Source organism: Triticum urartu, chromosome 5A (genome assembly GCF_056163025.1).
Source record: "Triticum urartu cultivar PI428250 chromosome 5A, HENAU_Tu73, whole genome shotgun sequence".
Taxonomy (NCBI): domain Eukaryota; kingdom Viridiplantae; phylum Streptophyta; class Magnoliopsida; order Poales; family Poaceae; genus Triticum; species Triticum urartu.
The window spans coordinates 573,967,504-573,990,464 of record NC_141877.1 but is presented as its reverse complement, the minus strand read 5'-3'; the positions used below and the strand labels follow the sequence as shown (position 1 = coordinate 573,990,464).

At 41.7% G+C, this 22,961-nt stretch overlaps 1 pseudogene; it reads left to right on the top strand.

Annotated features, from left to right (window-relative positions):
* The first annotated feature begins 3,643 nt into the window (after window positions 1–3,643).
* The window catches only part of LOC125507378 (peroxidase 57 pseudogene), a 115,795-nt pseudogene continuing 96,477 nt past the window's right edge, over window positions 3,644–22,961 (top strand).

Sequence of the window (22,961 nt, the reverse complement as noted above, 5' to 3'; positions counted from 1 at the left end):
TTCTTACTTTTCTAATTTAGTAGCCCCAACATATTGAAGCCTACAGATCCTTCCTTTTAATTATCCTACCTTTTTATCTCAAATGCTTCGTGTAGAATTTAAGACCACAATCTTTCTTTTAGTTATTCCACCGGTTTACCTATAATCCTTTCTTTAATTAGCCACATCCTTTTAAATATTCTATTTAAGCCCGTAATCCTTCCTTTATTAGCTCATTCGCTTAATTAGCTCGCGCTAAACATGATGACTGTCACTCATATATTTAGCGCGGTTTGGGATTAGTAAATGTGAAAAGCGCAAAGGTCGTTTGTTGTTACATCGAAGAGCTAGACAGGAGGTCCTATGTTCAATTCCCACGATGTTGATTTATTTTGACCCAATTATTTTCCGCGGTCTCTATGAAAGTCCATAACAGGCCCATCAACATACAAGTACCTGGCCCAAATCGCTTAGCGTGTGTAAACCAAACGAAAAGGACTAAATCAAACAAAGAATACATATTCCCTTTAATAGTAGGTATAGATTAGTTTCAAATTTGGAACCCGAGGCCATGAATTGATCTGGCGTTCGACTTCCTGGAGCATTAATTCAAGTTATATTCTGGCTGGTGCTTGACCACGCGTTTCGGTCCCAGCCTCTGTGCCCACTGAAAGAAAAGTATGAAGATTACAATTTTTGTTTACCAATTTTTATCTTCACCAAATAAGTACAGTATAAGTATTTTCTCTTCAAGATCCACATTTTTTGTCTTATGTCCATCAAATAAGTACTTAATGTAGAGAAAATACTTAATGTACTTATTTGATGGACATAAGACACAATTTTTATTTTACCAGCCTTTGTGACGTGGATCTTGAAGAGAAAATACTTAATGTACTTATTTGATGAACATAAAAATTGTGTCTTATGTCCATCAAATAAGTACACAATTTTTATGTTCATCAAATAAGTACATTAAGTATTTTCTCTATAGAAAATAACTCTTTAGTTAGTTCTGTTTTTATAGGGAACACTGTCTTATGTCCATTTCTTCTGTTGGCATGTTCAAACCTCCATCAACATGGATATATGTAGCACTATCTCAACCCTCTAGTCTAAGAGGGAAAATCATTCGTTCTCCAGAAATTGTTTGCGTACTATTTAGTTTTGTATTTTTAGGGCATCCTCAAATTGGTTGAATGAGCATATATAGGGTACCAATCAAAAGAGCATGTCCCTCATCATTGTCAATGTTTCAAATATAACATTCAAAAGCTGCACAAGGTATTAAAATGATACCACTTGCATGTAATTATCTAGCTTGATTACAACTAGTATTAGTTTGATTTGACAGAGAAATTAGTGGAACAACATACCAGTATACAATTGATTGGCCTTCCAAATTCTGAAGGAACACAATTTTTCAACCAGGATAGATCCAAAAGAAAAATACTATTGAAAATCTAGAGAGAAGATGGAGGCGATGTGGATCTTGAAGAGAAAATGCCGTACTTAATTATTTGGTGAAGGTAAACATTGGTAAAGAAAAACTCTAATTTTTGTACTTTTCTTTCAGCAGAGCAAAACGCGAGGTCAAGCACCAACCAGGATAACTCGAATGCTCCAGGAAGTCAAACGCCAGATCAATTCATGGCCTCTGATTCCAAATTCAATACAAATCTAAGTAAGAGCATGCATATACATTACTAGACGGTGGGAACTATTTTAACATGTCATATGAACATTGCGAGGTGTCCATTCACGATTGGCGTGTAGTTCAAAATTATGTTTCCCAATTGAAAGAAATCGCTTGATGGGACTAGTTTATATTAAAGCATATACATATATATCTGAAAAGGGTAGACAAGTCTATGGTAAAAATTAGCCAACCATTGCATCTATAAATGTGTGCTCATAGGGAAAGTATCGAAATGAAATAGCATGATATTGCATTGCGGAAAGCCGCTGCTAATCATGAGCTCATCTACTCATTGATGAGCAGTAAAATAAAAATATGAAACTTTTTTTACATGAAACACGAACAAATTCTCTATGTGTGTGTTGGGGAACGCAGTAATTTCAAAAAAAAAATCCTACGCACACGCAAGATCTATCATGATGATGCATAGCAACGAGAGGGGAAGAGTGTTGTCCACGTACTCTCGTAGACCGTAAGCGGAAACGTTATGACAACGTGGTTGATGTAGTCATACGTCTTCACGATCTGACCGTTCCTAGTACCGAAAGTACGGCACCTCCGTGATGTGCACACGTTTGGCTCGGTGACGTCCCACGAGCTCTCGATCCAACTGAGTGTCGAGGGAGAGCTTCGTCGGCACGACGGCGTGATGACAGGTGATGATGAAGCTACCGGTACAGGGCTTCGCCTAAGCACTACAATGATATGACCGAGGTGGATTATGGTGGAGGGGGCACCGCACACGGCTAAGGGATCAATGATCAACTTGTGTGTTCTAGGGTGCCCCCTGCCCCCGTATATAAAGGAGCAAGGGGGAGGCCGGCCGGCCCTTGGGGCGCGCCAAGGAGGGGAGGAGTCCTCCACCTAGTAGGAGTAGGACTCCCCCTTTCCTAGTCCAACTAGGAGGAGGAAGGGGAAGGAAGGAGAGGAGAAGGGAGAAGGAAAGGGGGGCGCCCCCCCCCCTTCCCTAGTCCAATTCGGACTAGATGGGGAGGGGGCGCGTGGCCTGCCCTGGTCGGCCCTCTATCTCTCCACTAAGGACCATGTGGCCCATTAGTTCCTCGGGGGGGGGGGAGGTTCCGGTAACCCTCCGACACTTCGGTTTTCTCCAAAATCACTCGGAACACTTCCGGTGTACGAATATAGCCGTCCAATATATCAATCTTTATGTCTCGACCATTTCGAGACTCCTCGTCATGTCCGTGATCACATTCGGGACTCCGAACTATCTTCAGTACATCAAAACACATAAACTCGTAATACCGATCGTCACCGAACGTTAAGCATGCGGACCCTACGAGTTCGAGAACTATGTAGACATGACCAAGACACGTCTCCGGTCAATAACCAATAGAGGAACCTGGATGTTCATATTGGCTCCCACATATTCTACGAAGATCTTTATCGGTCAAACCGCATAACGATATACGTTGTTCCCTTTGTCATCAGTATGTTACTTGTCCGAGATTCGATCATCGGTATCTCAATACCTAGTTCAATCTCGTTATGGGAAAGTCTCTTTACTTGTTCCGTAATGCATCATCCCGTAACTAACTCATTAGTCACATTGCTTGCAAGGCTTATAGTGATGTGCATTACCGAGAGGGCCCAGAGATACCTCTCCGATACTCGGAGTGACAAATCCTGATCTCGATCTATGACAACTCAACAAACACCATTGGAGACACTTGTAGAGCATCTTTATAGTCACCCAGTTACGTTGTGACGTTTGATAGCACACTAAGTGTTCCTCCGGTATTCAGGAGTTGCCTTGCTTAATTGAGAAAGAAATGAATCTAGGTACGTGATCTCCATGACTAAACATCAGACAACTTCAAAGAGATCGTGTCCTCCTATACTATAAATAGGATAGACATAAGCCCATTGTTTCCCACACCTCTCATATATAGCTCAAGCACCAAGAGTAGCAATTATCTAGCTAGCTTGCTAGGTATCGATGGGCACACAAAGGCAACAATGCTAGCGGTGGTGCTTGCCGTCGTCGTGCTTGGGCTTGCCACCGATAGCCAGGCGCAGCTGCGGAACGGGTTCTACACGGGCAAGTGTCGTGGCAATGACGTGGAGGCAGTAGTCCGGGGTATCATCAAGGCCCGCTTCGCTCAGGACAGCGACATCATCGCCCACCTCCTACGCTTGCTGTTCCACGAGTGCGACATCAATATATGTATTATTTGATTTATGAATTATGAGCTATAGTAGTATAGTACTTTCTTCGTCCCATAATATAAGAGCATTTTTTGAAGGGAGTTGCATGTACTAATGTGTTGTTTGATTCATGTGTGTGCGCCATTTATTATTATTCTCCACTTTCATAGTTAGATTGAGGGAGTTGTAGATATACTAATGTGTTGTTTGATTCATACATGTGTGCCATTAATTATTCTACTCCACTTCCATAGTTAGATGTAACAGCCTGGATTTTAGCCCTTTTCTTTTTCCTTTGTTTTTCTTGGATTTCCTGTTTTGTTTTGCTTTTCCGTGGCTATGTGGTTCTGAAACTTGGGAAGATCATGTCTTCCTAGGTTTTATAGTGGCTTGTCTCCCTCATAATCATCCCAAGATCATGTCACTTCACTACTTGACCAAACCCTAATTTCATTTTCTCATGAATATTCCTTTTCCTATTAAAGGAATAACCTTATCTGCCCTAGGTTGTGAAGCAACCTATATTTCTGTTCATCCATAAATCCTCAAATAATTCTTATAAATTTTTTGGGTCATATCTTCCTTAAATATGATAAAATATCTCATTGGTCATGTTTCTCATCATGCTCAATAAATTCATTTCCTATTCTGTCCTAAATGGCACATGGTGAAGCAAGTGCTATTTATCTTTGCCCATTTGACCCCAAACTTCTTGGAAGTCTTTTTCTGTCCAAATAATTGCCTCGTGCAAAAATTCAACTCAATTTTCCTAGTAAATATTCCTGAGCAATTTTTCAAAGTTCATGTCTGAGGGAAGTGATTGTGAAGGAAGTACAAGCTAGGCATATCAAAATGAGTTGCAATTTTTCAAGGTCCTTCATATGACCAAATCATGACACTCCACCAAATATAAGCTCATGTAACCCATCTATGTGAGCTCAGCCCCAAATCTTAGTTTCTGGTCAGATTTTCAGTTTGTGAAGCAACTATATTTTATATTGCTTCAATTGAGCTAAAACTTTATCAGGACATGCTTCTACCTGTATCAACTCCCTCCACAAAGTTTTAGCTCAATTAGTTAATCCAATTTCCATGTGCAATTTTTCCAAGTTTCTGTCCAGAATGAAGCTTTGTGAATCAAGTGCCACTTTGGTATTTCCAAATGGCATGAAACTTTTATAGCAGATTCATATCATCATATAACCCCTCTATGCCAAAGTTCAGCTCACAGAAATCAAGTATGTGAGTGTATCATCCAAATCCCTAATTCTGGCCAGTTTTGCACTTTCTATAGCAACCCTCATCTAAACTCCTCCTCTTAGTCCGCTTTTTGGTGATCAACATCACCTTAGTGTGTGATCATTATCAGACAAATTATTTACCACGTTACCAAGCTGGTTTAACCACAGAAAGTTACAAGCACCTTCATGTTGATTTACATTAGAGCTAAGTGCAAATCTCTTCTTTGCCCCTGGACCGATTTATTTCTTCAGTTGGACTAAGGGCACCAAGGTCCATCTACTGGACATAGTCGTCCCGGCCAGAACGCGTTGTTTGCACCAGTGCCCATGGTGATCACGCTGGCGTCACACATAGTGCAAGCTCTGGCTCGGTCCGGCCACTGTTCTTGTCTCCTCCCTCCTCGTCTCGACCTCAAACCTTGTTCAGGAGCTCGCCCGTGCTCGACTGTGTCGCCCTGCATCGGTGCCTCGTCGTGGTTCGCCATAAATGAGCCGCTAGCGCCATGCCCGTGCCATGCCCAGCCTCAGCCCGCCATTAAAGCTCGGTCGGGAGCTCGCTCGTGAGCTCTAGAGCTCTCCTCCGCGCCTATATAAGGACCCTCGAACCCCGTCGCAGCTCATTCATCCCTCCCCAGCCTCATTTGCCCTCTGGAATCGCCCCATCTCGCCGGCGTCCGCCGTTTTCCTTCATGGCCGCCTCGGCCTCGGCTTGACCCCGGCCACCACAGCACTCCTATCGCCTCCCTGACATGTCCACCGTGTTCCTCTCCTCCCGTAGAGCCGCCCCACCCCATCACCCCTCGCCGGAGCGCCCCTGGTCACGCATCCCCAAGGCCAGCGCCGCCGCCCGAAGCTCTGTGTAGCCTCATGTCTCCGCGTCCTCCACTCCTCCCCGGTGGCTGTCGTTCCTCTGAACGGGTGCGGCGCAGCCCTGCGGTCCCACCAGTGCCCTTGGCCGGGCTGGGGATCGCCGGAGCCAGCCGGCCCCTGGACCCCACATGCCAGCCACACACCCCCGGGCCCAGGTACGTTAAGTGGAGACGTATTCCTGAGAATACGTTTTCCTCTCGGTAGAGCGTACTCCATTCTAGTTCAGCCTGGAATACGGTTTCCCAATTCTGAAAATGCATTCCTCTGAAAGGCGTTTTCTATTTTCAGCCGCCAGGGACTTGTTGGTGATGAAAATATTCACAGATTGGTCCCTGATCTTCTACACCTCATGGCTCTGCAACAATAACTCCGATTGAGGTGAAACCAACGCTCACTTCTTCGTTTCGTTGAGCCCGTTCTGTTGGTTTCATTTTCGCTATTGTTTGCCACTATGAAAATGACCTTTTTGCCCTTGCACGTAAACAGCCCCTCCGAGAGAGAACTATTTCCGGCAAATCTTTCCGCGGCTTCACCGCACTTCTCCCCGGTGCATTCTTCATCACCAGGCAAGCCACAATACCCAATTGCATGATAGTCATCCAGTAGCCATGGTTTTCAACTTGAATATTTATTAAATGTTTGCTTGTTTAAAATATGGTTATCATTGTTTCGGTAATGATTCTTGTAGTGCTTACTTTCTTGCTATGTGGTTATGCACCTGAGTATCATGCCCTGCTAGTTGATGGTATTCCTTTCATATGCTTATGCTTGTTAGTAGTACATGTTGATGTTGGTGATGGTCTTCGGTGCATGACTGCCACCTGTCCCGAGTACCATTGTTATGCATGTTCCATTGCATCCAGTTGGTTAAATGCTTGCATGATGACATTGTTGATATGTTCTTGCATGATATTTATTGTTGATGCTAGTGGTCATGCTATGTTTCTGAGAAGTATGTACTTGTGATGTTCATGCTAGTCCGTATGCCATGCTCAGTTGGATATGATTCATTGTTGATATGGTGGATAGTTATGGTGTACCCTCATGACTATGTTGACATCATGCTCATGCATTGTAATTGCATCATGTTCTTTTATCATGGCTCAACATATTGCATTCAAGTTTAACCGGATTAAATTAAACTTGAACAATTGTTGGCTGAGTCATGGTGCCACCATATCGAGCTGACTAGTGCAACCACGCTTACCTTTATGGGAAGGTCTTAACTGGGTCTATTGTCGTGCCTCTCGCCGGTGCCTCCAACGAGTGATCTGCGCAACAATGGTTCTATTATTTTTCCAGTGCGAAACACAGCAGGTTTACTTGGTGCAGCTCCACGTGCTGAACAAAAGACGCGCTTGACAAGATATTTAGATGAAAGTATACTGGAGCATTCAAGATACGATCCACCAAATGCATTACAGATCGGTTCGTTTAATTTTGAAATTCCACCAAATGCTGGTTGGCGTCGCCTATATATTGGGCATATTCAGTTTTGTATCGGGGAGATTTGTTTTAGTTTGGAGTTGAATAAAAACTATAGAAAGGCCTCTCGTCGGGAGGCAGCCAGGATGTGTACCTGCGAATCCTAGGGATTCGTTGCTGCTGTGCTCGTGTCTGATCTCGTATCAGTTTCGGTGCAAAGCTTTCTCCTTTGGCTTCTTATTCTTTTGTTTGATCCGAAGGTTGTTTTCTTCTACACCTATTTCTTGTGTGACTATTGCTGGCGTTGTTCGCTGTTATTTCGCAAGTATCGTGGAAGATCGGACCAACCAGCGACTCGTCGTCTAGTCGAGTCTTATCAAGTGGTATAAGAGCTAAGGTTGTTCACGGTACTGTGTTGATCAAGATGTTGACCTCGGTCAACAAGGGTGATGAGGTTGCCGCTGATTCTGAGGAAATAGTACGTCCAGTGTATGCGGATGATATTCCGCAAAATATTCGGGATGGTTTTGACCACACATGCAACTACATCAAGCAATGTCATGATGCGCTCGCCAAAAGAATAGATGTCCTGATCACTCGGTTCAATGGTTTGGCAGACATCATCAATATGCCGGCAACAAATTCTGCACCACCACAAACTGCTCCGGCTGCTCCACTGCATTATGCACCACCAGCTCGCGATGGACATGCCGGCGTGCATGATCGCCGTTTCGCGGAACAACCTCATGCTGGAGATGATGGTTTCGATGATGGCGTTGACCAGGCAGGGTACGCTCCACGACCACGACACTATGAGCCTCGTCCTGAAACTTCCGTTCGTGGTGGAGTGCATGACCGAGTTGGTCAAGCTGTGTGTGTGTGCCTTTGGATGACGGAATTGGGCGCATAAAATTTCAATCCCTTCGTTCTCCGGCAAGTGCGAACCAGAAGGCTATTTGGAGTGGGAGATGCGTGTTGATCAAATTTTTGATGCCCATCATTATAGTGAGGAGAAGAAAGTTCAACTTGCTGGAATTGAGTCCACCGGTTACGCGCTAATTTGGTGGAATCAAATTTGTCGTTCAAGACATCGCCCGACGACTTGGCGAGGTATGAAAGAATTCATGAGGCGACGTTTTGTTCCTGAGCACTATAAAAGAGATATGTACAACAAGTTGCAGCGGCTCTCTCAAGGTAATATGAGTGTTGATGAATATTACAAGGAGATAGAATTGCTTATGATACGTACAGGGACAACGGAGGATCCGGAGGCGACCATGGCACGTTTCTTTAACGGGCTAAATATCGAGGTGCAGGATCGTGTTGAGATGGTGATCTACTACAACATACAAGATCTTGTGCACCAAGCTGTGCGTGCGGAACAACAGATTAAGCGACGCCAAGTTAACACAGTTCCTAGTACCACTTTGAACACATGGCGACGCTCGCTACATAAGAGTGAGGATGTCGTTCCTAGCTCTAGGGCGGCAACATCAAATCGCTCTCATGATTCTGTGCAGAAGGATGCTTCCAAATCAGGACTGTCGAGGGCTGACTCTAGTGCACAGTCGACCACACGCACTAGTGACATAGAATGTTTTAAGTGTGGCGGAAGGGGACATATGAAGCGTGAATGTCCTAATGAGAAAAGAGTGTTGCTCACAAGAGATGGATATGCATCCGCTAGTGATGAATATGCAGTTTCTAACACTTCTAGTGAAAAATCTAAGGATGCTAAAAATGTGGTTGCGAGTTTTGAAGCTGCTGAATCATATCCGTCACTAATGGTGCAACGAGTGCAAGAGGATCGCATTGAGGATAAGGGACAGCGTTGGAATATTTTTCAGACTCAGTGCAAGGTCAACAATAGCAATTGTAAGTTAATCATCGATGGTGGAAGCTACACCAATGCGGTCAGCAAGGGGTTGGTGGATTCTTTACGATTACGTGTGTGGAAACATCCACAACCTCATCGTGTCGAGTGGATGCATCACACGGGAAAATTGAAGGTTACACACAAGGTGCGCATCAGTTTTTCGGTTAGTGACTATACTGATATGGTTGTATGTGATGTTTTGCCCATGGATGCATGCCATTTATTATTGGGAAGGCCATGGCAATATGATCATGGTGCCATACATGACGGGAGGTCCAACACTTATTCATTTTGGAACAAAGGGAGACGACATATGCTGCGACCAATATTTACTGATGCAATCAAGGTAGATGTTGATGCTTCTCTTCAAAAAAAGATTGCAAAGGTTATTTCGAAACCGAGGACGGCTTCGATTCAAGAGGGAGAGGATAATCTTCCCAACAATGATTCTATTATTTTTCCAGTACGAAACACAGCAGGTTTACTTGGTGCAGCTCCACGTGCTGAACAAAAGACGCGCTTGACAAGATATTCAGATGAAAGTATACTGGAGCATTCAAGATACGATCCACCAAATGCATTACAGATTGGTTCGTTTAATTTTGAAATTCCACCAGTCGAACCGAAGAAGGATACTGTCAAACCAAACTTCAGGACTCCTCCAACATAAGTGGATGTTGGTGCCGTCTTCGTTCAGTAGCAGACAAAGTCCTTTCTTTTTTAAACAAGTCCTATGTAATCAACGTGGCCGGAAGATTAATTAATGTTTTTAATTAGGAAATACTAGTACTAGGCGAGAGAAGACGTTTCCTTGTTTCCTTTTAAAATAGTATACGTGATTGAGTCGGTTAGAGTTTGTTATGCCGTTTGCGGCTGGTTGGCGTCGCCTATATATTGGGCATATTCAGTTTTGTATTGGGGAGATTTGTTTTAGTTTGGAGTTGAATAAAAACTATAGAAAGGCCTCTCGTCGGGAGGCAGCCAGGATGTGTACCTGCGAATCCTAGGGATTTGTTGCTGCTGTGCTCGTGTCTAATCTCGTATCAGTTTCGGTGCAAAGTTTTCTCCTTTGGCTTCTTATTCTTTTGTTTGATCCGAAGGTTGTTTTCTTCTACACCTATTTCTTGTGTGACTATTGCTAGTGTTGTTTGTTGTTATTTCGCAAGTATCATGGAAGATCGGACCAACCAGCGACTCGTTGTCTAGTCGAGTCTTATCAACGAGGGAAGGTTATGGGCGTGCGGTACCCTGGCCCGGTAAGCAGACATAACCTTGTGTGCCCGTAGTTGGATAAGCGCTTTTGTCCCCGTGTGGGACCATTTGGCCATGACGGTGGCCGTTGGTGCCTTTGGTAGGCACGGGGCCACCCATGACCTGGCCTAGAGGGGAGTTGGTCGGAGTGGCTGGGAGAGTGTCATGGCAGTAGGACGGTTTTGTTGGAACGCAGTTGGTCCACCCGAATGGGAGTGCGAGACCATGGGTTCCGTGGTGTGGGTACAGTGTACTAACCTCTATAGAGTGTATATTAAATCTATCGATAGCCGTGCCCGCGGATAAGGGCCCAGTTCGTGTCGGACACACTATGGGTCAACAGTAGTAGTAATAATAATGTGCTTGATAACAACCACGGTTCGATGATGAGATAAGTTGGTAGTGATCGCCGGAAAGATCACCATTTGAGACCAAGTGTTGGTCATGGTTGTGATCGCCGGAAAGATCACCGTATGGTTACGAGGTAACCCGAGCAGAATAAATGGTGCATGTAGTGTCATCATGTTGCATATAGTGTCATCATGTTTATATGTACATGCCATGCTCATATTGTTCTAGCAGTATTATGTTCATGTTGTTCATGCCATGTTATCCTGATGACCTCATGATAATTCCTGCTTAACCTGTAATTGCCATGCTGTTGTTTGTCTTGAATGCTTCTGGTTATTGTGAGCTTGCAAGTACATTCAATGTACTGACCTGGCGTGTCATGCCAGTTTGCAGGTCATGTCGTGATTGCTTGATTGCTTGTCGTGGTTTCCTTTCATGCGAGCTAGGATAAATGTTCCAGCCAGAGTCCCTATGGATTGGAGTTCATCATCGTTGTTTGTTGTTCCGCTGCCAGTAGTTGTTCCACTGCTTCGAGTTGTTGTGCTGCTTTTATAGAGCAAGCGTGGTTGGCGTAGTGTCGCCGTGCCGATGTTATTCATTGTAATATCAGAACCCTTGTATTCATATTCGTGTTGTAATAGAGAGTTGATTTGTTCTATACTAAGCAGTGCCGTATTCCAGAAGACTTCACCTCGATCTCTGGGCTGGAATACGGGGCGTTCCGGTTTTCTCTGAGCCGGGGTGCCACATTAGATTGACTAGCTAATCTGTTTGACTATACATGCGTAGGGCTGCGCCGACGGGCTGTTGATCGACGGCACCGGCACAGAGAAGATGACCAAGCCGAACCTGAGCATGAAGGGCTACGACCTCATTACCAACATCAAGACGGAACTCGAGAAGCGGTGCCCTGGCGTCGTCTCCTGCTCCAACATCGAGATCCTCGCAACCAGGGACGTGGTCAATGCATCCACGGGACAGGGATATGCGGTGCACACCGAGCGCAGGTATCGCTGCTACCTCTTGAGCATGCGTTGATTTTCCCTTGAAGAGGAAGGGTGATGCAACAAATTAGCGTAAGTATTTCCCTCAGTTTTTGAGAACCAAGGTATCAATCGAGTAGGAGACTACACGCAAGTCGCCTAGTACCTGCACAAACAATCAAGAACCTCGCAACCAATGCGATAAAGGGGTTGTCAATCCCTTCACGGTCACTTACGAAAGTGAGATCTGCGGAAGATAATAAGATAAATATTTTGGTATTTTTGTTGTATAGATTGAAAAGTAAAGATTGTAAACTAAAATAAATAGTAAACTACAATTGTAGATCAGAAACTTATATGATATAAAATAGACCCGGGGGCCATAGGTTTCACTAGTGGCTTCTCTCATGATAGCATGTATTACGGTGGGTGAACAAATTACTGTCGAGCAATTGATAGAAGAGCGCATAGTTATGAGAATATCTAGGCATGATTATGAAATATAGGCATCACGTCCGTATTAAGTAGACCGAAACGATTCTGCATCTACTACTATTACTCCACACATCGACCGCTATCCAGCATGCATCTAGAGTATTGAGTTCATACGAACAAAGTAATGCTTTAGGCAAGACAACATGATGTAGAGGGATAAACTCAAGCAATATGATATAAACCCCATCTTTTTATCCTCGATGGTAACAATACAATACGTCCCTTGCTGCCCCTACTGTCACTGGGAAAGGACACCGCAAGATTGAACCCAAGGCTAAGCACTTCTCCCATTGCAAGAAAGATCATTCTTGTAGGCGAAACTAAACCGATAATTCGAAGAGACTTGCAAAGATATCAAATCATGCATATAAGAACTCGGAGAAGAACCAAATATTGTTCATAGATAAACTTGATCATCAATACGCAATTCATCGGAGCTCGGAAAACACACCACAAAAAGTATTACATTGAATAGATCTCCAAAAACATCGAGGAGAACTTTGTATTGAGAACCAAAGAGAGAAGAATCCATCTAGCTAATAACTATGGACCCGAAGGTCTGTGGTAAACTACTCACACATCATCGGAGTGGCTATGGTGTTGATGTAGAAGCCCTCCATGATCGAATCCCCCTCCGGCAGATCGCCGGAAAAGGCTCTAGATGGGATCTCATAGGTACATGATAATCCCCAAGTGCAAGGAATCATCGTAGCAATTTCCAAATGTGGAAGTGATAAGTATGGAGTGTCGAACCCACAAGGAGATAAAGGTAAGATCAATATTCTCTCAAGCCCTATCTGCCACTGATACGACTCTACGTACACCAAACGTTTGCTTCCAACTAGCAACGAGAAATAAAACTATGTTGTGGGTATGAAGAGGATGACTTTGTATGATATCGGAGAGCTAAAATATAAAAGTAGGTGTTGTTATCATGAAGTTAGAATATATTACTAAATATTATAAATAGCGAGTGTGGAATAATGGTGGATCGTTGTGCGGAATTGTCCTAGGCAATCGTTAACAAGACCGGTAATCACTATTGCAGTTTCATATGAGGGAGAAGCATAAGCTAACATACTTTCTCTACTTGGATCATATGCACTTATGATTGGAACTCTAGCAAGCATCCGCAACTACTAAAGATCAATAAGGTAAAACCCAACCATAGCATTAAAGCATCAAGTCATCTTTATCCCATATGCCAACCCCCTTACTCGGGTTTGTGTTTCAGTCACTCACCAACCCACTATAAGTGAATCATGAACGTATTGCAACACCCTACAACGGGAATCCTTCACGCTTGCGCGACATGGAGGGCACCATAGGACAGCACCAAATTAAAACATACAACTCATACCAATCTAGATCATCAATCAACCCAAAGACAAGGATATCTACTCAAAACATCATAGGATGGCAACACATCATTGGATCATAATAGGTGGCATAAAGCACCATGTTCAAGTAGGGATTACAGCGGGGTGCGGGAGAGTGGACCGCGTAAAAGAGATGAGGATGATGACGATGATGGCCCCTCCGGGATCCTCCTCAATGCCCTCCGGTGATGATGGCCCCCTCCGGCAGGGTGCCAAAGATGGCCTAGATTGGTTTTCGGTGGCTACGGAGGCTTCTGGCGGCGGAACTCCCGATCTAGGTTAATTTTTTGAGGTTTCTGTATATATAGGAATTTTTGGCGTCGGTCTCACGTCAAGGAGGTGCCCGAGCCGTCCACGAGGCAGGCCCACACGCCTAGGGGGGTGGGCGCGCCCCCACCCTCGTGGACGCCCCGGGACTCTCCTAGCCCAACTCTTTTACTCCGGGGTCTTCTTTTGGTCCGTAAAAAATCGTCAAAAATTGGCACGTCAATTGGACTCCGTTCGATATTCCTTTTTTTGTAAAACTCAAAAACAAGGAAAAAACAAAAACTGGCACTGGGCACTAGGTTAATAGGTTAGTCCCAAAAATTATATAAAATAGCATATAAATGCATATAAAACATTCAAGGTTGATAATATAATAGCATGAATACTTCATAAATTATAAATATGTTGGAGACGTATCAGCACAGAAGGTTGCGGCGGTGGAAAAGTGGTTTCGTGGCTCCTCTGGATGTTTTTAGGGTAAGAGAGTATATATAGGCGAAAGAAGTACGTCGGTGGATCTACGAGGGGCCCACGAGGGTGGGGGACGCGCCCATCTCCCTGGGCGCGCCCTCCTACCTCGTGGCCGCCTCGTTGCGTCTCTGACTTCCGGTCCAAGTCTCCTGGATTGCGTTTGTTCCAAGAAAGATCCTCGCGAAGGTTTCGTACCATTTGGATTCCGTTTGATATTCCTTTTCTGCGGAACACTAAAATAGGCAAAAAACAGAAACTGGCACTAGGCCTCCGGTTAATAGGTTAGTCCCAAAAATAATAAAAAAGAGCATACTAAAGCCCATTAAACATCCAAAACAGATAATATAATAGCATGGAACAATCAAAAATTATAGATACGTTGGAGACGCATCAGCATCCCCAAAATTAATCCTGCTCGTCCTCGAGTAGGTAAATGATAAAAACAGAATTTTTGATGTGGAATGCTTCCTAACATAATTTTCAATGTAATTTTATTTATTGTGGCATGAATATTCAGATCCAAAAGATTCAAGACAAAATTTTAATATTGACATAAAAATAACAATACTTGAAGCATACTAATGAAGCAACTATGTCTTCTCAAAATAACATAGCCAAAGAAAGCTCATCCCTACAAAATCATATAGTTTGGCCATGCTTCATTTTCATCACACAAAATGCTCCCATCATGCACAACCCTGATGACAAGCCAAGCAATTGTTTCATACTTTAGTATTCTCAAACTTTTTCAACTTTCACGCAATACATGAGCGCGAGCCATGGATACAACACTATAGGTGGAACAGAATATGATGATGGAGGTTGTGTGGAGAAGACAAAAAAGGAGAAAGTCTCACATCGACGCGGCTAATCAACGGGCTATGGAGATGCCCGTCAATTGATGTCAATGAGAGGAGTAGGGATTGCCATGCAACAGATGCACTAGAGCTATAAATGTATGAAACCTCAACAAAAGAAACTAAGTGGGTATGCATCCAACTTGCTTTCTCACAAAGACCTAGGGCATTTTGAGAAGCCCATTGTTGGAATATACAAGTCAAGTTCTATAATGAAAATTCCCACTAGTATATGAAAGTGAAAAAATAAGAGACTCTCTATCATGAAGATCATGGTGCTACTTTGAAGCACAAGTGTGGAAAAAGGATAGTAACATTGTCCCTTCTCTCTTTTTCTCTCTTTTTTTCTTTTTTTTGGGACTTCTCTCCTTTTTTGGCCTTCCTTTTTTTTCCTCACGGGACAATGCTCTAACAATGATGATCATCAGACTTCTATTTATTTACAACTCAAAAATTACAACTCGATACTAGAACAAAATATGACTCTATATGAATGCCTCTGGCGGTGTACCAGGATGTGCAATAATTCAAGAGTGACATGTATAAAAAATTATGAGCGGTGGCTTTGCCACAAATACGATGTCGACTACATGATCATGCAAGGCAATATGACAATGATGAAGCGTGTCATAATAAACGGAACAGTGGAAGGTTGCATGGCAATATATCTCGGAATGGCTATGGAAATGCCAAAATAGGTAGGTATGGTGGCTGTTTTGAGGAAGATATAAGGAGGCTTATGTGTGATAGAGCGTATCATATCACAGGATTTGGATGAACCAGCAAAGTTTGCACCAACTCTCGAGGTAAGAAAGGGCAATGCACGGTACCGAAGAGGCTAGCAATGATGGAAGGGTGAGAGTGCGTATAATCCATGGACTCAACATTAGTCATAAAGAACTCACATACTTATTGCAAAAATCTACAAGTCATCAAAACCAAGCACTACACGCATGCTCCTAGGGGGATAGATTGGTAGGAAAATACCATCGCTCATCCCCGACCGCCACTCATAAGGAGGACAATCAAAGAAACACCTCATGCTTCAAATTTGTTACACAACAGTTACCATAGGTGCATGCTACGGGACTTGCAAACCTCAACACAAGTATTTCTCAAATTCACAAATCTCAACTAACATGACTCTAATATCACCATCTTCATATCTCAAAACAATCATCAAGTATCAAACTTCTCATAGTATTCAATGCACTCTATATGAAAGTTTTTATTATACCCATTTTGGATGCCTATCATATTTGGACTAATTTCATAACCAAAGAAAATTACCATGCTGTTCTAAAAGAATCTCAAAATAATATAAGTGAAGCATGAGAGATCAATAATTTCTATAAAATAAAACCACCACCGTGCTCTAAAAAGATATAAGTGAAGCACTAGAGCAAAATTATCTAGCTCAAAAGATATAAGTGAAGCACATGGAGTATTCTAATAAATTCTGATTCATGTGTGTCTATCCCAAAAGGTGTGTACATCAAGGATGATTGTGGTAAACTAAAAAGCAAAGACTCAAATCATACAAGACGCTCCAAGCAAAACACATATCATGTGGTGAATAAAAATATAGCCTCAAGTAAAGTTACCGATAGATGAAGACGCAAGAGGGGATGCCTTCCGGGGCATCCCCAAGCTTAGACTTTTGGTTGTACTTGAATTTTACCTTGGGGTGCCTTGGTCATCCCCAAGGTTAGGCTCTTGCCACTCCTTGTTCCAAAATCCATCAAATCTTTACCCAAAAACTTGAAAACTTCACAACACAAAACTCAACGGAAAATCTCATGAGCTCCGTTAGTATAAGAAAACAAACCACCACTTTAAGGTACTGTAATGAACTCATTCTTTATTTATATTGGTGTTAAACCTACTGTATTCCAACTTCTCTGTGGTTCATACCCCCCGATACTAGCCATAGATTCATCAAAATAAGCAAATAACACACGAAAAACAGAATCTGTCAAAAACAGAACAGTCTGTAGCAATCTGGAGGTTTCGAATACTTCTGTAACTCCAAAAATTATAAATAATTAGGAAGACCTAAATAATTTGTATATTGATCTACTGTATTTGGAATTGGTATTTTATCGCTCTCTGGTAAAAAATTAAATTATTTTCGTGAGCGCATACTTTTTGTTTTTATCAGCAAGATCAAACAACAATCACCCAAGAAGATCCTAAAGGCTTTACTTAGCACAAACACTAATTAAAACATAAAAAACACAATCATAACAGAGGATAGATGATTTATTTATTACTAAACATGAACAAAAAGCAAGGAACAAAAATAAAATTGGGTTACCTCCCAACAAGCGCTATCTTTAACGCCCCTAGCTAGGCATAAAAGCAAGAATAGATCTAAGTATTGTCATCTTTGGTATGCAATCCATAAGTAGCTCTCATAATAGATTCATAAGGTAATTTAATTTTATTTCTAGGAAAGTTTTCTATGCCTTTCCCTAATGGAAATTGGAATCTAATGTTTCCTTCTTTCATGTCAATAATTGCACCAATCGTTCTAAGGAAAGGTCTACCAAGAATAATAGGACATGTAGGATTGCAATCTATATCAAGAACGATAAAATCTAAGGGCACATAATTCCTATTTGCAACAATAAGAACATCATTAATTCTTCCCATAGGTTTTTTAATGGGGCAGCACCTTTTCTTCCTTCTCATAATGCCTAATAGGTATGTTAAAATGTGCAGCTAGGCGTGTAGCATAGATGCCTTCAAAGATGGGGCCCTTGGTACTGTTCAGACTTAACCGTTTGGCAATAATGATGCCCATACTAAAAGAGTTATCACCTATAAACCGTGGTGCAAAATGATAATATCAGGGATACTCAGGTTTCCACAGTTTCCGCGACCAATTAAGCAACGACTAGCAAATAATGCAAAGTAGCGTAAAACAGGAAAATGTATGCCAGTGATTCGTGGATCGGAAACCTTCCTTGTTTCCCCTACAGTGACAGTGTCAATAAATCCCTCCACATCATCACGATGTGGTTCTTCTGTCTTGCCCCCAAAAGGGACTAAACAGATCCAACAAAAATCATAAAGTGACATCTCCTTATGCTCATCATATAAATGAAACTCCACCGTGGGTGGTGAGTTCCTAGAATGGAAATGAATGTTTTGCACAAAGGTATTTGTGAGCAAGAGATACTGATCACATTGGTCGTGGAGGAAAGCGGTAAGGCCTGCAGTCTGAGCCAATTCATGAAAATCTTCATAAATCTCGGCTGCTCTCAAGAAATCCTCGGAAGGCCATTCACATGCCCGAACCTCCACGGTGCAAGGCAGATTATACTTAGGCTTTGGTGCCTTTTCCTTCGAGCTTTGGCTCGATGAGCCCCTCAAAAGTCTCCTCATCATTTTCTGAAAAATTCTGAAATTTTTAGTAACTTCAAAATAAAAGTAAACCAAACTCAATAATATTGATAGCAACTACTCCTACCAGTGCCTAGGGCCTATATCATGCATCAAAACTACTTTTGACCATATAAATTTGACATGCAAGCTCAAGAACAGGGTCACCTAAGCAACACAAATTTGCAATGAATAAAGCACTAGAACAAAAACTAATTGGACCAATGGAGTAGTCACATACCAAGGAACAATCTCCCCAAGCAGTTTTGTGATAGGTGCTTTGAGCAAGGAGACCAAAAATGGCAGCAAAACGAGCTTGGACTCGGGTTTGAACTGGTTATTCGTGTTTGGGGGAGGAAGAAGAAGTGTATGGGTGAAAGGATAAGTGGAGGAGGGCCACCATGGGCCCACGAGGCAGGGGACGCGCCCTAAGGGGGTGGGCGCGCCCTCCACCCTCGTGGGCAGGTGGTTGGCCCCCCTGATGTGTTCTCAGTTCCATAAATCCTCAAATATTCTAGAAAAAATTATATTTAATTTTCAGGGCATTTGGAGAACTTTTATTTTCGAGGTATTTTTATATTGCGCGGATAATCAGATAGCAGACAGACAAATATTTATTTTTATTTTATTTAATATAAATAACAGAAAGTAAAAGTGGGGTACACAAGGTTGTGCCTTCTAGTTTCATCCATCTCATGATCATCAAAAGGAATCCACTAACAAGGTTGATCAAGTCTTGTTAACGAACTCAATAACATGGAACCGGAGAAATTTAGAATAACACTATGTTACCTCAACGGGGATATGCACATCCCCAATAATAAGAATATCATATTTCTTCTTGACAGTAGGAAGAGGAAATTCAAAACCTCCAAATATAATCGATGGAATTTTTCCAATAGAGTTGATATTATGAACTTGAGGTTGTTTCCTCGGAAAGTGTACCGTATGCTCATTACCATTAACATGAAAAGTGAAATTGCCTTTAGTGCAATCAATAACAGCCCCTGCAGTATTCAGAAAGGGTCTTCCAAGAATAATAGACATACTATCATCCTCGGGAATATCAAGAAAAACAAAGTCCGTTAAAATAGTAACGTTTGCAACTACAACAGGCACATCCTCACAAATACCGACAGGTATAGCAGTTGATTTATCAGCCATTGGCAAAGATATTTCAGTAGGTGTCAACTTATTCAAGTCAAGTCTACGATATAAAGAGAGAGGCATAACACTAACACCGTCTCCAAGATCACATAAAGCAGTTTTAACATAGTTTCTTTTAATGGAGCATGGTATAGTGGGTACTCCTGGATCTCCAAGTTTCTTTGGTATTCCACACTTAAAACTATAATTAGCAAGCATGGTGGAAATTTCAGCTTCTGGTATCTTTCTCTTATTTGTAATAATGTCTTTCATATACTTAGCATAAGGATTGGTTTTGAGCATATCAGTTAATCGCATACGTAAAAAGATAGGTCTAATCATTTCAGCAAAGCGCTCAAAATCCTCGTCATCCTTAGGTTGAGCATCATTATGAACATTATTATTAGCATTATCACTAGTTTCAGGTTCATTACCAGATTGAGTTTCAGCATCAGAAATAGAATTATCATTTGGATTCTCAGGTGTTTCAACAATAGGATCACTAGAAGCATGCAAAGTCTTATCATTTTTCTTTTTCTTCCTTTTAGAAGAACTATGTGCATCTATATTATTTCTCTGAGAATCTTGCTCAATTCTCTTAGGGTGGCCTTCAGGATACAAAGGTTCCTGAGTCATTCTACCAGTTCTAGTATCACTCTAACAGCATAATCATTATTTTTACTATTCAATTCATTGAGCAAATCATTTTGAGCTTGAAGTACTTTGTTCTACTTGAGTGGTAACCATAAAAGCATGTTTACTAATAAGTTTAAGTTCACCTTTAACATTAGCCATATAATCACCCAAGGGTCCAAGCATATTTGAATTGTATTTCAATTATCTACCAAAATAAGCATTAAAATCTTCTTGCTTAGCCATAAATTTATCAAACTCATATAAGCATGGGCTAGCAAACTTAGTAAATGGGATTACAGTTGTATCATATCTATAGAGAGAATTTACCTTTACTACCTATGTCGGTTTATCAAGACCATGAGTTTCTTCAATAGGTAATGGATTAAGATTGTATGTTTCTTCAACATGCGGTAAATTAAGACCATGTATTTCTTCAATAGGAGGTAAATTCTTAACATCTTCAGTTTTAATACCCTTTTCTTTCATAGATTTCTTTGCCTCTTGCATATCTTCAGGACTGAGAAATAGAATACCCCTCTTCTTCAGAGTTGGTTTAGAAATAGGCTCGGGAATTGGCTCCAGAGGTGTCCAATTATTTTCATTTTTCAACATATTATTCAATAGAATTTCAGCTTCATCCGGTGTTCTTTCCCTGAAGACAGAACCAACACAACTATCCAGGTAATCTCTGGAGGCATCGGTTAGTCCATTACAAAAGATATCAAGTATTTCATTTTTCTTAAGAGGATGATCAGGAAAAGCATTAAGTAACTGGAGAAGGCTCCCCCAAGCTTGTGGGAGACTCTCTTCTTCAATTTGCACAAAATTATATATATCCCTTAAAGCAGCTTGTTTCTTATGAGCAGGGAAATATTTTAGCAGAGAAGTAATAAATCATATCCTGGGGACTACGCACACAACCAGGATCAAGAGAATTAAACCATATCTTAGCATCACCCTTTAGTGAGAATGGAAATATTTAAAGGATATAAAAGTAGCAAGTTCTCTCATCTTTAGTGAACAAGGTAGCTATATCATTCAATTTAGTAAGATGTGCCACAACAGTTTCAGATTCATAACTATGAAAAGGATCAGATTCAACCAAAGTAATTATATCAGGATCAACAGAGAATTCATAATCCTTATCAGTAACAAAGATAGGTGAAGTAGCAAAAGCAGGGTCGGGTTTCATTCTATCATTTAGGGATTGCTTACTCCATTTAGCTAATAATTTTTTAAGTTCAGTTCTATTTCTGCAAGCTAAAATGGCTAAAGAAGCATCTTGATCAAATACATAACCCTTAGGAATAGCAAGTGGTTCTTCATCATCACTTTCATCAGTATCATCAGATTCAATATTTTCAATTTCTCTAGCCCTAGCAAGTTGTTCATCAAGAAAAGCACTAAGTGGCATAGTAATATCAGACATAGAGGTAGTTTCATCATAAGTATCATGCATAGCAGAAGTGGCATCATCAATAACATGCGACATATCAGAACGAATAGCAGAAGCAGGTGTAGGTGTCGCAAGCTTACTCAAAACAGAAGGTGAATCAAGTGCGGAGCTAGATGGCAGTTCCTTACCTCCCCACGTAGTTGAGGGATAGATCTTGATTTTTGGATCTCTCAAGTTCTTCATAATGATAAGAAGATATATATCCCAAGTGACTCAAAGAATAGAGTTATGCTCCCCGGCAACGGCGCCAGAAAATGGTCTTGATAACCTACAAGTATAGGGGATCGCAACAGTTTTCGAGGGTAGAGTATTCAACCCAAATTTATTGATTCGACACAAGGGGAGCCAAATAATATTCTCAAGTATTAGCAGTTGAGTTGTCAATTAAACCACACCTGGAAACTTAATATCTGCAGCAAAGTGTTTAGTAGCAAAGTAATATGATAGTAGTGATAACGGTAGCAAAAGGTAACAGGAGTAAAAGCAATGTTTTTGGTATTTTGTAGTGATGATAGCAATAGCAACGGAAAAGTAAATAAGCGGAGAACAATATATGGAAAGCTCATAGGCAATGGATCGGTGATGGAGAATTATGTCAGATGCGGTTCATCATGTAATAGTCATAACCTAGGGTGACACAGAACTAGCTCCAATTCATTGATATAATGTAGGCGTGTATTCCGAACATAGTCATACGTGCTTATGGAAAAGAACTTGCATAACATCTATTGTCCTACCCTCCCGTGGCAGCGGGGTCCTTACGGAAACTAAGGGATATTAAGGCCTCCTTTTAATAGAGAACCGGAACAAAGCATTAACACATGGTGAATACATGAACTCCTCAAACTACGATCATCACCGGTAAGTATCCTGATTATTGTCACTTCGGGGTTAACGGATCATAACACATAATAGGTGACTATAGACTTGCAAGATAGAACCAAGAACACTCATATATTGATGAAAACATAATAGGTTCAGATCTGAAATCATGGCACTCGGGCCCTAGTGACAAGCATTAAGCAT